The following is a 12393-nucleotide window of genomic DNA, read 5'->3' as shown; positions in this document are numbered from 1 at the left end:
TTTGTTCTTGGAAAAATAAATAAAAAATGACTTTACACATTTCTGCGTCTTTACGTGACGATGTAGCGAAATTAAACTAAGTTAAACGGGGCTCAACGCTCCATCTAAATTTTAACGAGAGACAGAGTGGATTTAAAATCCGGTTTGTGATTAAAATAAGGTAAACATTAAAACACTTCCGCAGACAATGAAGACATCTCATCTTCATTAACACGCCGTGGCATCATATCTGCAGAAAGCATGTAACTTTAATTTAAAAAAACATACCGAAAAGCTACAGGGAATATGAGGCCTGCCATCACGGGTCATTTCGGCCCTATAATTTACCATTATTTCTACATTACCTCTAAATGATACAAGCTGATACTGTCGTTAATTGCACTTGGTTAAAATATAGCCTACACCAGAATGGCCCCTGGGGACTTTAAGATAAGTTGCTTTTTTGAACGTCCCCATTAAAGAAATAGGATTAGGGGAGCAAATATGGGCGTGATATATCACCAGGTTTCCTTGCTCTTTACTAAAGCGAGGGTTGCAACCCATACAACAAAGGCATTGAGATAGATGGAGGAGTGGAAGGGAAAAGACAGAGGCCAGAAAAACACTGCCCACAATAACACCATTAGTTTTGTATCCAATGTGCACGACAGAAAAAAGAATTCATCATAATGCAGAAGACTGTCTGTCACCTTCACTGAATGGTTTTTGACAAGAAAATAAATCTTAGGGTTGTTTAATATATTTTATATTTTCTTTATTTCGGTGCTAATAGAAAAACCAAATTAAATGTCCACCAGCGAGATAGAAATGCAAAGATCGATGATCCTGCCCCTACTGTCCAATCACCCCCATTTAATTGACTGTATTTTCAGGGTAATTGAACTGCTTGTTGTAAATTGAGGATTTTATAGAAACGACATGAAAACTACATTTACTGACATTCATCGCATCTTTGACATTGATTATCTGATCAGCGCCGTGTCATGCTAACCTCCAATTCTTCATTACACACTGTTTATGAGCTGTTACAGAACAACTTGCTTGTTCCAGAGTGATTGATTGCCTTATTAACGCGTGTTCTTGTAAGTGTGACCGGACTGATTACGATGCATATGTTTAGAATAATGTTTCATTTAGCTGACTGCGAGTAATGCAGGGTGACAGCTGCTGCGGGAGGACAAAAAAAAAACCTAAACTACAGGGAGCAAGCGGGGCCAAAACGCATTTAAGGTGGAGCTGGAAGAGAGAGGCAGAGCCCTGTGGTCAGATCCTGCAGGCGCGCAGACAGCTCAGTGGGGTCTTCTCTCACATCAGGGGGCGGCTGGGGTGGGGGTGGGGGTGGGGGGGGGACTTAAACATAACATTACGGGAAGTAAAAGAGCTGTTTTCTTATCTTTCCTGTTTTCAGGAAAATGCTGATATCACAACACCACTTCAGAGATGCGTTCAAGGTTCCATTAGTTTAGAAATGTTTTACAACAAAATCACACTGCTCCTATACAACAAGGAAAAAAATCAGACATAATATCCCACTTTCAGGTAGAAGATTTTGATATTTGACTTAAGGATTTCATCAGAAGTAGCCTATAACAACAGCCTGACGAGATTTATGCCACCATTATGCTTCTAAAGCGGTCTCTGCTCTGTTTGTCTCAAATCATTGCCTCTGTTCAAATGTTACTTTCATATATTACATGACATTAATTCAACTATAGCTCATTAAGGCGGAATGAAATGGTTAAATTAACTTATCAACTCATAATGATGATGAATGAGGTATTAATTCAGATACAAGCTGGGCAATTTGCAATTTTGCGCGTTTTGATGGTTCTCAAATAACATTTAATACAGCGGGTCATCCCCTCAATCAATTACACCAGTCTATGAGTCGGTCGTTTGGAAAATCCTTTTTTCATGCATATGTATTGAAACGTGTTCTCAATTATTTTGGAAAATTGCCTTTATTGGTTTAAGAGTAATTCTTTTAGAGGTCCATGGCTCCGGATGTTGTTAAGGTAGTACTATAGACTGCTATTTATTCGTCTATTTTCGGGGAATAACATTTTTTTAATGAAAAGTATAAAAAACAAAAGAATACATGCAACTTTTCCTAATGACATTTCACTGAAAATCTGTGAGATATTATTAATACTATCTGCTGCTGTAGGATTAAGTTACAACAGATTTCATCAGTGTCAAAATGTGTTTGCTTGTTTATTTGTTTCTTCAGGAGGGATAGAGCAGTGTCAAACTGTCTGAGAGTTTACAATTGATTACAGTGTAATCAGATGTGGTTTTATTAATCGAGAATGTCTGAAGATTTTTGAACAATACCAAATGTGACTTTATGTGAATTGTGAAGGCAGGACCTATTTGCATTACTGAGATGGTTTTGTCAAAATTGGGGGCTCCAGGTCCTGAGTATCACTGAGATTTACTCTGCCCCAATTAGCATTGCACTCAGGGACCTTGTCACAGGTTTTAACCCTTTAACACCAAAAGGCTCACATATCCTCATTTTTCCACAAAATACTTCAACAATCACAAGGAAAAAAGAAAGAATGAATGCACACTGAATTTCAAACTACTAAAAAATGGATTTACTAATAATTACTTCATTTATGTAATGAATGGTCGAGACTAATCATGTCTGCATTTCTGTGTTAGTTTTAAGTTTGAGTCATTTTTTTAATTCAAGTCGTCTTGACATACGTGGATCATTATTATTATTATTATTATTATTATTACAACAGGATTATTTGAATTAAAGGTAAATACTGTATTTTTATTTTTCAGTATTCCCTTGAGGAAACATTTCCCAGCTTATATTGGTGTAGTGATTCATTCTGCTGAGACAGTCCAATTATCAAATGAGTCACTTCAAAAGATTTCATATTTCACAAGTCAGATCAAAAAGATCTAAAGAATATGATTTTTTTTTCTTCAAAAACCACTCAATAACTCCACCAGCAACAACAGTAAAATGAATTCTATCCAGTGCAGGGAGAAGCTTTTAGGTTGGATGAATATTAACTTTTTTTTTTAAACAAAACAAAACTGAAGCATACTGAAAGAAGTTATTCCAACTGTAAAACATCAAATTTCCTTATTCTGTCCACATATAAATAACAGTTATCTACATTTTAAAGCTAATGGGGAGGGTGTTGATAATAATTTCTTGTTATTTGAGCTGGTCAAAGTCTCACATGGTTCAGTGAATGAGTTACCATTCATAGCAGCTTGATGCTGGGAAAACAATCATAATTTTAAAACCTTTTACTGTGGAAATATATTACACTTTGATTATGACAGGTTGTCAATCACTCATTATTCAAGTTACTGATTCGGTTAACAAAGTAAGTGTGAACAGTGTGTCTAGACAAGGATACCAATGTCTCAAAAGGATCATAAAATATGATCAAATCAAACGGAAAAAGACATAAGTGAGCATGGAAAAACTAAGAAGAGTTTGATAATATAATGAGAGAAACCAAGTAAACCAAAATGGGTCTCCCTACTCCCTCAGCCCTGCAGCAGGAACAACTGGCTCTTCTCTCATTACCAGTGAACAGATGTGGTCAGCCTCAGCTTATGCCTGCATGTTTAAAAATGATGCTGGTGTTGTATTGTGAAATAGTTGGAAGGGTTTCAGTTGTCAGTGCTGTGCTGTATATTAAAATGTTTTATGTGTTTGAAATTGTAATTTTCTACAGGATAAGGTGACATGAAGTATCTATCAGACATTCCTAGAAGCAAAAAGACCACATCGGAGTTTTCTTTTTCTCACAGGAGGGTGCAAAACCTTTGATGTTTTTCAGATTCCTTTTGACTTTTTTATTGTTTCAGTGTTTTTCATTTTTCAATGAATTATGGATTGCTTCAGAAATTTCATTTCATCTAACAAGAATGTTTTTGAACCGAAGGGATGAATCAGATTATCCAGAATAAAAAACATATGCTCAGAGAGAACATGCAAACTCATAACAAAAGAGGGATTTTCCTGTGAGGTGGAAGCGCTTTCCACTACAACACTGTCCCATCCATCCATCCATTCATCTCCATACTCCATACACTGAGAGCCACATTCAGAAAAATACACAAAGGCCAGAGCCATTGTTGAAGAAACACTTTCCGTACTCACTTGCTATTTGCCATTGTATTTCCTTCTTTGACATCAGCAGCAAGGATTTTCATTAGTAAGTCTTGTTTCTGTACCTTGTTCAAGACAGAGCTGCAACTCAGAAATACAACACAGTGAAGTGTGGGTTTCATAAGTGGACCTGATTTTCAAATTTGCTATGGGCCAATAAAAAAATGTACCATGGAACAAAGTTGGCCTTCAGGCCATCATTCGGACATCTCGTGCTTCTTGGGAAGCAAGAGTCAATTCCAGCTGAGTTTGGGTGAAGACAGTATACACTGTGGACAGGTCTTCAATCCATCACAGAGAAAACACTGAGAAACACAACCCCACCCATCTGCACTCCCACCCACTGGCAAGTTACAATTTAAACCGACATGTATAGTTTTAGACTGGGAAAAAGAAACTGTTGTACCTCAAGAGAACTAACACTCACAGCAAGAACAAGCAAACTCAGAACACAAAGCCTATAGCAACTGAATTAGACTGGAGAGTTAATCACCTTGAGGCAAGAGTTCAAACCAGTACATTACCATACCAAAGTAATTGAGGCATTGATAATTGCAATATGGAGGTTACACATCATGGAGTGTTTCTCTAAAGCCTCACTGAGGTTTCAGTTTATGATCAAGACTAAACTTTATGGCAAATTTAAGGATTCTATATAAAACAAGTTTGATCACACTGACACTTTTTTTTAATCAAATTAAGCTCTGATTAAATGAAGAGCCTCTCTCAACAACTTTTGTCTGTAAAATAAAATCATATAGAGACAGAAACAGATCAGTCAACAAAAAAATAAATAAGGCATGGCAGTGAAGACTTCCATTAGTAAAACAAGGGTTTACGATAAAATAAGGCATATTAAAGTAGTGGACATCACCATGAAATACATAAAGACAGTTAAAATCCTTATCAGGCAGAAGAGATAAAGCATGAGTAAAATTCACCAGTCCATCACCACCCATTAACCTCAAATTCCAGACCACCACCCGACCTCACAAGACTTGAAGTGCAATATTCCATCCATATGTCCTATTTTGCACCATATCAATTCTGAATAAATATTATTTGCAGTTTGCATGGCAACTCGGAGCAGCTCACATCATCTCATTGTTTCTTAAAACAATGGTAATACTTTTTGTCATGCACTGTTTTTTGTCTGAAGACTTTTGTTTTCCACAAAATTATTTGACAAACATTTGGACTACAGTTGCAAACAATCATGGAAAATGTTTTCTACCTTTGGCTTGAAAATATATCACTTTTTAAATCTTGAATTTCCCTTGGGATTAATAACACACTGAAAAAAATAGCTATCCATCTATCTATCTATCTATCTATCTATCTATCTTTTTGGGCCTTTGAATGCACCTGCAGAGGTACAGAGAGGTTTGACAGTTTTACTTGCAGGCTTTGAGCCATAGTGGAGACATGTAGGAGTGTAGGACACAGTACCTGAACAAGAAAAGCCATTTCTCTCTTTGAGGATACTCACTTTGTGCTGCCATTTGGAAGTCTGGCTGTATGAAAACCAGGGCAATATGATGTTCTGAGGGTGAAACCCTCACTCTGAGGAAAGGGAAGCATAAAGTAGAATTAACTCTTTATAAGGCGTTTGATGAAATATTTTTGAGCATAGTGTTTCACCATTGCGTGTAACTGAAGACTAAGAAGGAAAATACAAAGGAAACGCTTAAGTTAGCAGCGGCTGTATGGTCTCTTGCCTGATAATAGGTCGAATATTGAAAAAAATCGAACTTATTTTGCACAAAATAGAAGGTATTTCGGTGAAATAACATAATAATGCAACATTCATAGAATTACCACGCGGGAAACAGTAGCCAGCTAGCTAGTGAAACTGGTATACACAAGTGGTGTTTTAGCGTGTTCAGACGCGTTAATGAGGCTTTTTTTAACCGATATAAGACAATAACTGTGAATTTGTACCTTTAGTAGAAGTCTTGGTTCTTGTGACAGATTTCAGAGTTGCAGGTAGTCCAGGTAGCTAACGGTGAAGTGGATCAAACCATTGTGAGGCAGATGATGGGGGGAATGTACAACATTCTTACAGTTTCACAGGCTTCATTTGAATTATATGTAAACAGGAGAAAAGTTGTTTCTACTGTAATTAATACATATTTTCAGTTACTTTGTTTTCTAATTTCAAGTATTGTTTGTACTAATAATTGTTTTCCCAAGGAAACAGATCTTCGACCCCTGTTCCCCTCATGGTTTCTGCTCATGAGGCTGGTTCTGATCCCCTTAAAAATAAAGTTCAAACAATAAAGGTTAAAGTTCAAATAATAAAGGTCAAACTAAGTTTCAGCTAACCTGGAACCAAATCAATAGTTTAGAAAATGCAACAAGATAGAGAATAACTTGTTTCCAAGAAAATTCTTAGTTGACACTAAAAATCTATTTATATGAATTTGGAATTTATCCAAATGTTATCACTGTAAAAAAAGTTTGTAAAAAATACAGTAAAAAACTGTCAAACAGCAACAGCAAAGCACCGTCAATTCCAAAATTGTGTATCACCATAGTAAATACACTGAATTTCTGTAAATCAAGATACAGTGCATAACTGTAATTTTCCAATATATAAAAGACAGACAATTTTACTGTGATCTTTTCAAAGAATTGTAAAATTTATGAGGAAATATCATGAAGACAAAAGTGAATAATAAGTCTATAATCTGCAGTATTATTCAGAATAAATCACGGATTCCACAGATGTGTACGTTTAAATTTACAGGAGAAAACCATTAATCATTCAGCATGTTATGCACCAGTGATAGTCAAATTGCAGCCCGCGGGCTGAACCGCCCAATCCGGCCCACGACTGGATTGCAACGGGCGCACGCAAGCAGGCACGCACGCACATTGTGTGTATGGGCTACACTGTGGAGCAGTGGTTTGCGCTCTTGCCTCACAACCAGAAGGTCCAACGTTCAAATACCGGTAGGGGCTTGAGGCCTCTGTGGAGTTTGCATGTTCTCCCTGTGTGTGTGTGTGTGTGTGTGTGTGGGTTCCCTCTAGGTATTCTGGCTTCCTCCCGCAGTCCAAAATCATGCATGCCAGGTTAATTACCCCCAGTGAATGTGTGTCAGCCCTGTGACAAACTGGTGAACTGTCCAGTGACCCTGTCCTTGCCTCAAGTAGCTGGGATTGGCTCCAGCCCCCTGTGACCCTGAAAAGGACAAAGTGGCTTGGGAAATGAACAAATATTAATTCAATTAATTTTTGAAGTGTTGTGTTTATTACTGAGATAGACTGTAATTTTGACAGGAGATTATTGTAAACAAATAACAGTTTCATACTGCAAAATTTACAGTCACTATACCGTAAAGTCATCTACATGGTTACCGTAATTTTTACGGGAAATTTCTGGCAACCACAGCTGCCAGTATTTTACCGTAAATTCTGCGGAATTTTTTTTTACAGTGTAAAAATGATTGTGATAAGTAAAGAATACTTAGGCATGACTAAACTGACAGGATAGTTGTTATTCCATCCAGGTGATTGATGGGTGTGCAAATTTGTCAACTTTCTGTGGACTGTTGTACTGTCTTCTCTCCACTCTGCAGGGAGGTGCAGGGTTTTCGGCAGTTAAGTGAGACACTGAACCTAGATCAATCCTGTCCTCAGGAAACTAGAGGGCAAACACGCAACCTAACAGTAGAAATAACACCCAGGTCAGCTGTTGATCGAGCCTTTCCAATGAGGGCCACATGTGAAACTTACTGCCTATAAGTCCAATCTTCTGCGATCAAAACAAAGCTATGATTTTGGGTATACCCAATTCCGCTGACTCAAATAATTCTGTCAAAAGTTTTGCACATTGCAAAAGTACTTATTTGGATAATTAACTAAGCATAGAGGTCAAACTGTATCTGTGATCACTGCTTTTTTTTTTTTTTTCAAATCAAATCCAACAAAATTTCAGTATCTTGTCAAATGGAAAAGTGTTCATCTTCTGCTTAAAGAAGAAAATTTACTTTCCAAGTATGTTTCAAGGTGAGAGGGTTACCCGTTAAATCCCTGTTATCCTTTTCACTTATAAAAGAATGCACTTTTTTGTTTTTGCTTTTAAAAATGAAATAAAGACTGTAGCAAAGTTAAATTATTTAAGGACCCTATAAACAGTTTATTAAACAGGCATTATCATACACATACTGTACAGGTAACTCCAATGAGGAAAATAACCCAAATTGAATTGAATGAAAATATGTATATTCCCTTTACATGTCTCTTTGTATAAACTGAAATCATTTCAACCATTTCATCTTGTACTTTGAAAACCCCTGGCATAATGAAACAACGAATCATTCAGTTCAGTTCAGTTCATTTTATTCATTTGTCCCTTGAAGGGCGATTTGGTTTGCGTCAGATTCACATTCAGACACAACTACATAAAAACATGACAACATGAGCAGTACAGACACCGGTGCACAGCCAGCTCCAGTACAAAAAAGTAGATCAGCAAGGTGGACCCATCAAACCGAGCTGTGCTCTCTATCAAGGAGAAGGACGGCAAATGACAGACCACAGGTCAGTCAATACACAGTAGCTGCATGGTTAACATTACAAACAAGTAAAAGAGAACAAACACGCCACTGGTCAAGAACAGACTACTGGTAAACAAATATACAGAAGCTGCCTACTACTACACTATACACTACACGACTGTAGTGTGAGTCTGTCAGTGCTCGTAATCTACACATGCTGTTTGTATTTGCCCTGAATTTAAAATGCTATAGGCTATAGATAGATAGATAGATAGATAGATAGATAGATAGATAGATAGATAGATAGATAGATAGATAGATGACGCAGATATACGTACATGTTTACATAGAACAGCCAGGTCACATTTTGTTTGGATCCAGAGCATTGAATCGGACTTTAATTAGAGCACAGTTAATGGAAAACGTGGGCCATTTAGATTTAATTTCATTCATTTTGGAACTCATCGACATGCAGCACCATTATTATCTCTCCCAAAAGTGCTCTGAGAGGACAGTCTGACAGGCTGATTTGAAAAACAGTTTTATGGGTTTTGACTAGCTCGTCACATGTATGTATGCAACTTTCGATCTCAGATATTTGAGTGGGGAAAAGGGCAGGACATCTACAAAAATGAGAGACTACTACAAATTGTGCCAAATGATGAGGCTTCGGCAGGGAGGGAACCGAGGGCACTAAAACACCAAGCTGACAGCCTTTGCACACCATTTGGCCATTGCTGGGTCTCTGTGGTCAACCAGTGGCCAGTGTTTTTGTGGTGTGTCTGTTGAAGCTATTCAGTCCTTACAATGGCGGAACATACAGAATCAGTGGTGGATACAGTTTGTGTGAATGGGATGTCAGACTGTCTCTTTACCCAAGCACATACAGTCCATAAAATCACGTACTTAATGTGGGTTAGGTTTATTTTTAATCTCTATTTTTTTCAAGCTTACACAACCAAAATGCAATTTTGCCAAACCAAAAAAGAAGGCTACTGTCACTAGACATTAATACAAACTTAATCAATGTGAAATGCAAACAAAAAATGGCATATTGTTATGTGAATTTACAGATAACACAGTCAACTTGCTGTTTCACAACTTCTATGCTTTATGTTTCAACTGTGAAATGTGAGTCACAAAAGATTTTCTATTCAACTAACTTTTTATTTGGAACACAATGATGTGTGCAAAATAAAAAACAGAAAGGCCCTCAAGCCCAAACTGAAAACAGGGACCTTCTCACTGTTGGATGAGAGTGCTGACCACAAGATCATGTGAAAAAATCTTTTCCAACACAACCAGGGGTAAGCTTGCAAATACATGTCAAAGCAAATAAAATTACCTAAATGCAACATGACAAATGTAAACTGTTAATCATGTATAATCCAATACATATACATATACATATACATATACATATACATATACATATACATATACATATATAAAGTACAGACTCTCAGTGAAGAAATGAAAAGCAAGTTTCTTATCATTTGTAAAAACAGTGGATTAAACATAAAAAAAAATCATAAATATTAATCCAAAATTACCCATAGAAACATAAAAACAACAGATTGCATGACCATAAACGTGTGGTCAGTGTGAGTTCTAAATGGCTAAAATGGCTAAAATGACCCGATCATTTGGTTGAAATGTTATTTTAGAGTGCTGGATCGTAGCATTTATCTGATGACTGATGATGGCCCTGAACAACATAGCAGCGTCCAGCATAACAGCACCATGCGTCTATGTGATATTTCATAATGTTTCTTTGTGCCCAGTCAGAGGATTATCTCCACAGCAGTGATTGAGGAATACTTTTTTGAATACAATTCTAGCATTAGAGTTTGGAAAACTGACATCGTCCATTCTTCAAAACAGACATATTTTGATCATTTCAACTTTTGCTCATTGTTAATAGGGGGAGTTGGTTAAATGGTGGACATAACCTGCTCTATCTTCTAATCTTAAGGCTTTTTTTTTTTTTTTTAAAGAAGCCATTTTGGAAGTCCAGTCCTATATAAAAACAGAAGTTAAATCATAAAAACAAAAAACATTTTTTTAAATCTGCAGATAAATCCTTTGGACTGGTTTTATTTACCTGCTGTGAATTGACTGCAAATTGATGTCTAGGTAATTTTGTCAAGATTTAAACAGCGAAAGCCTGCTGTTTCACTGAATACAACAAATGTTATACTCATTGAGGTAACTGCAACATGTTTGTAGTATTTGTTCCAACTTAACTTGTTGTTGTCAGCAAACAATAGGTTATTTTGTGATCTTTCTTTTATGGGCACCCCCAGGCTGGCACTGTGTTCACTAATGAGTCTCACTATTTGATTTTATGTATACCACCTGCAAATTAAAACACCATGGGAAACTTTTACTATTGGCATTTTGTTGTGTTCTTCAGATTTGCTCTTTTTTAACACATAATACACCTGATAATTGCATTGCATTTGCCATAGAATGTGGTGTAAATTAATGTTGTTAAAACTTATTTTCCAAGTTGTAAAAGTGAGACAACATTGCAGTCATTTGGCAGACAGAGTGATAACCATTTAAAGGATGTAATCACAATGAGAGTCATTTTAGGTTCAATGCTTTGCACAATTACCCTTCAACATAGAGTACAAAACATTCTGTTCTGAAACAACATTTGTGCAATAAATGATACAAGGTGGGCTCAAAAGAAGGATTGCATGTGTACAGCGTATCACAGTGCGAGTTCATTCAAGTCTGACAGCTGATGGACTGACACCTCAAAAATAAACTTCACAGTCTTCAGTCCACCCACCCAAAAATGTGACAAAAACATACAGAAGGAAACACAGAATAGAATCAGGGCTGCAATTCTAACACTCTCCTCACGAAATTAAAAACAAAGAAATTTTTACTTTAATAAATCAGGGGTTGAAGTACTGACTGGAATTGAACCCAAACAACCCAGTCACTAGACTCAGCTTCTTCCAAATTGACTTTGATTTTTTGGAACCACTGACCTCTTTGCATTCAGGATAGTGCTTCAAATTTGAGAAGAGGATTTTTAACACACGATCCACGTTTTCACCAGACTTTGGACTGTTTAAAAGAGTCAAAGAAATTTGCCACCAACCGCCACTGCGTATGATTAATTGTCTGGCTACTCTGTTGTCCCAGACTGCATTCAAGACGCATATTGTTCTCTACCAAACGTATGAGATCATATGCATGACTCACAGATCACTCAGACCATCTGAGTTAAAATACATAAATACGTATTGGTGCCTGTTCCTACTTGTCTTTAAGGGTCAACAATTACATTTGGATCACCAAGATGATCCAAATGTGATGATTTGATGAAAGGGAATACCTTGGATGGGCAGGGCAAGGCTGTCACTACTTCTGGGTTCCCGAGCCAATCTTATGTGAGTTCCAGATGTTGCCAAACAAGGAGTGCAGCATTCCATATTTTATGTCGGCACAGCAGGTTTGATGCCAGCCTTGCGCAGTGCCATGTCCTTAAACTGTCTACACTCTCCTAAACTGGCAACCTGTGTGAAAGTTATGTGACCAGTGTTGCACCTTTAAAGTTAAAGTTATAAAAACTCTGTAGAATTTTTAATAGTAGCGTTCCTCAACAGGTTTACCTCCTGACACCCCCTGTGCCCCCCCCCTGTGTGAGCACATGGGGGCCCTTCGGCCACAGAGCGGCCCCGCGTGCAGGCTCAAGCCGCGCTCCTGCTCCACGCGCCCTCC

The sequence above is a fragment of the Salarias fasciatus genome, chromosome 16 (genome assembly GCF_902148845.1).
Source record: "Salarias fasciatus chromosome 16, fSalaFa1.1, whole genome shotgun sequence".
Taxonomy (NCBI): Eukaryota; Metazoa; Chordata; class Actinopteri; order Blenniiformes; family Blenniidae; genus Salarias; species Salarias fasciatus.
This window is presented reverse-complemented; position numbering follows the sequence as displayed.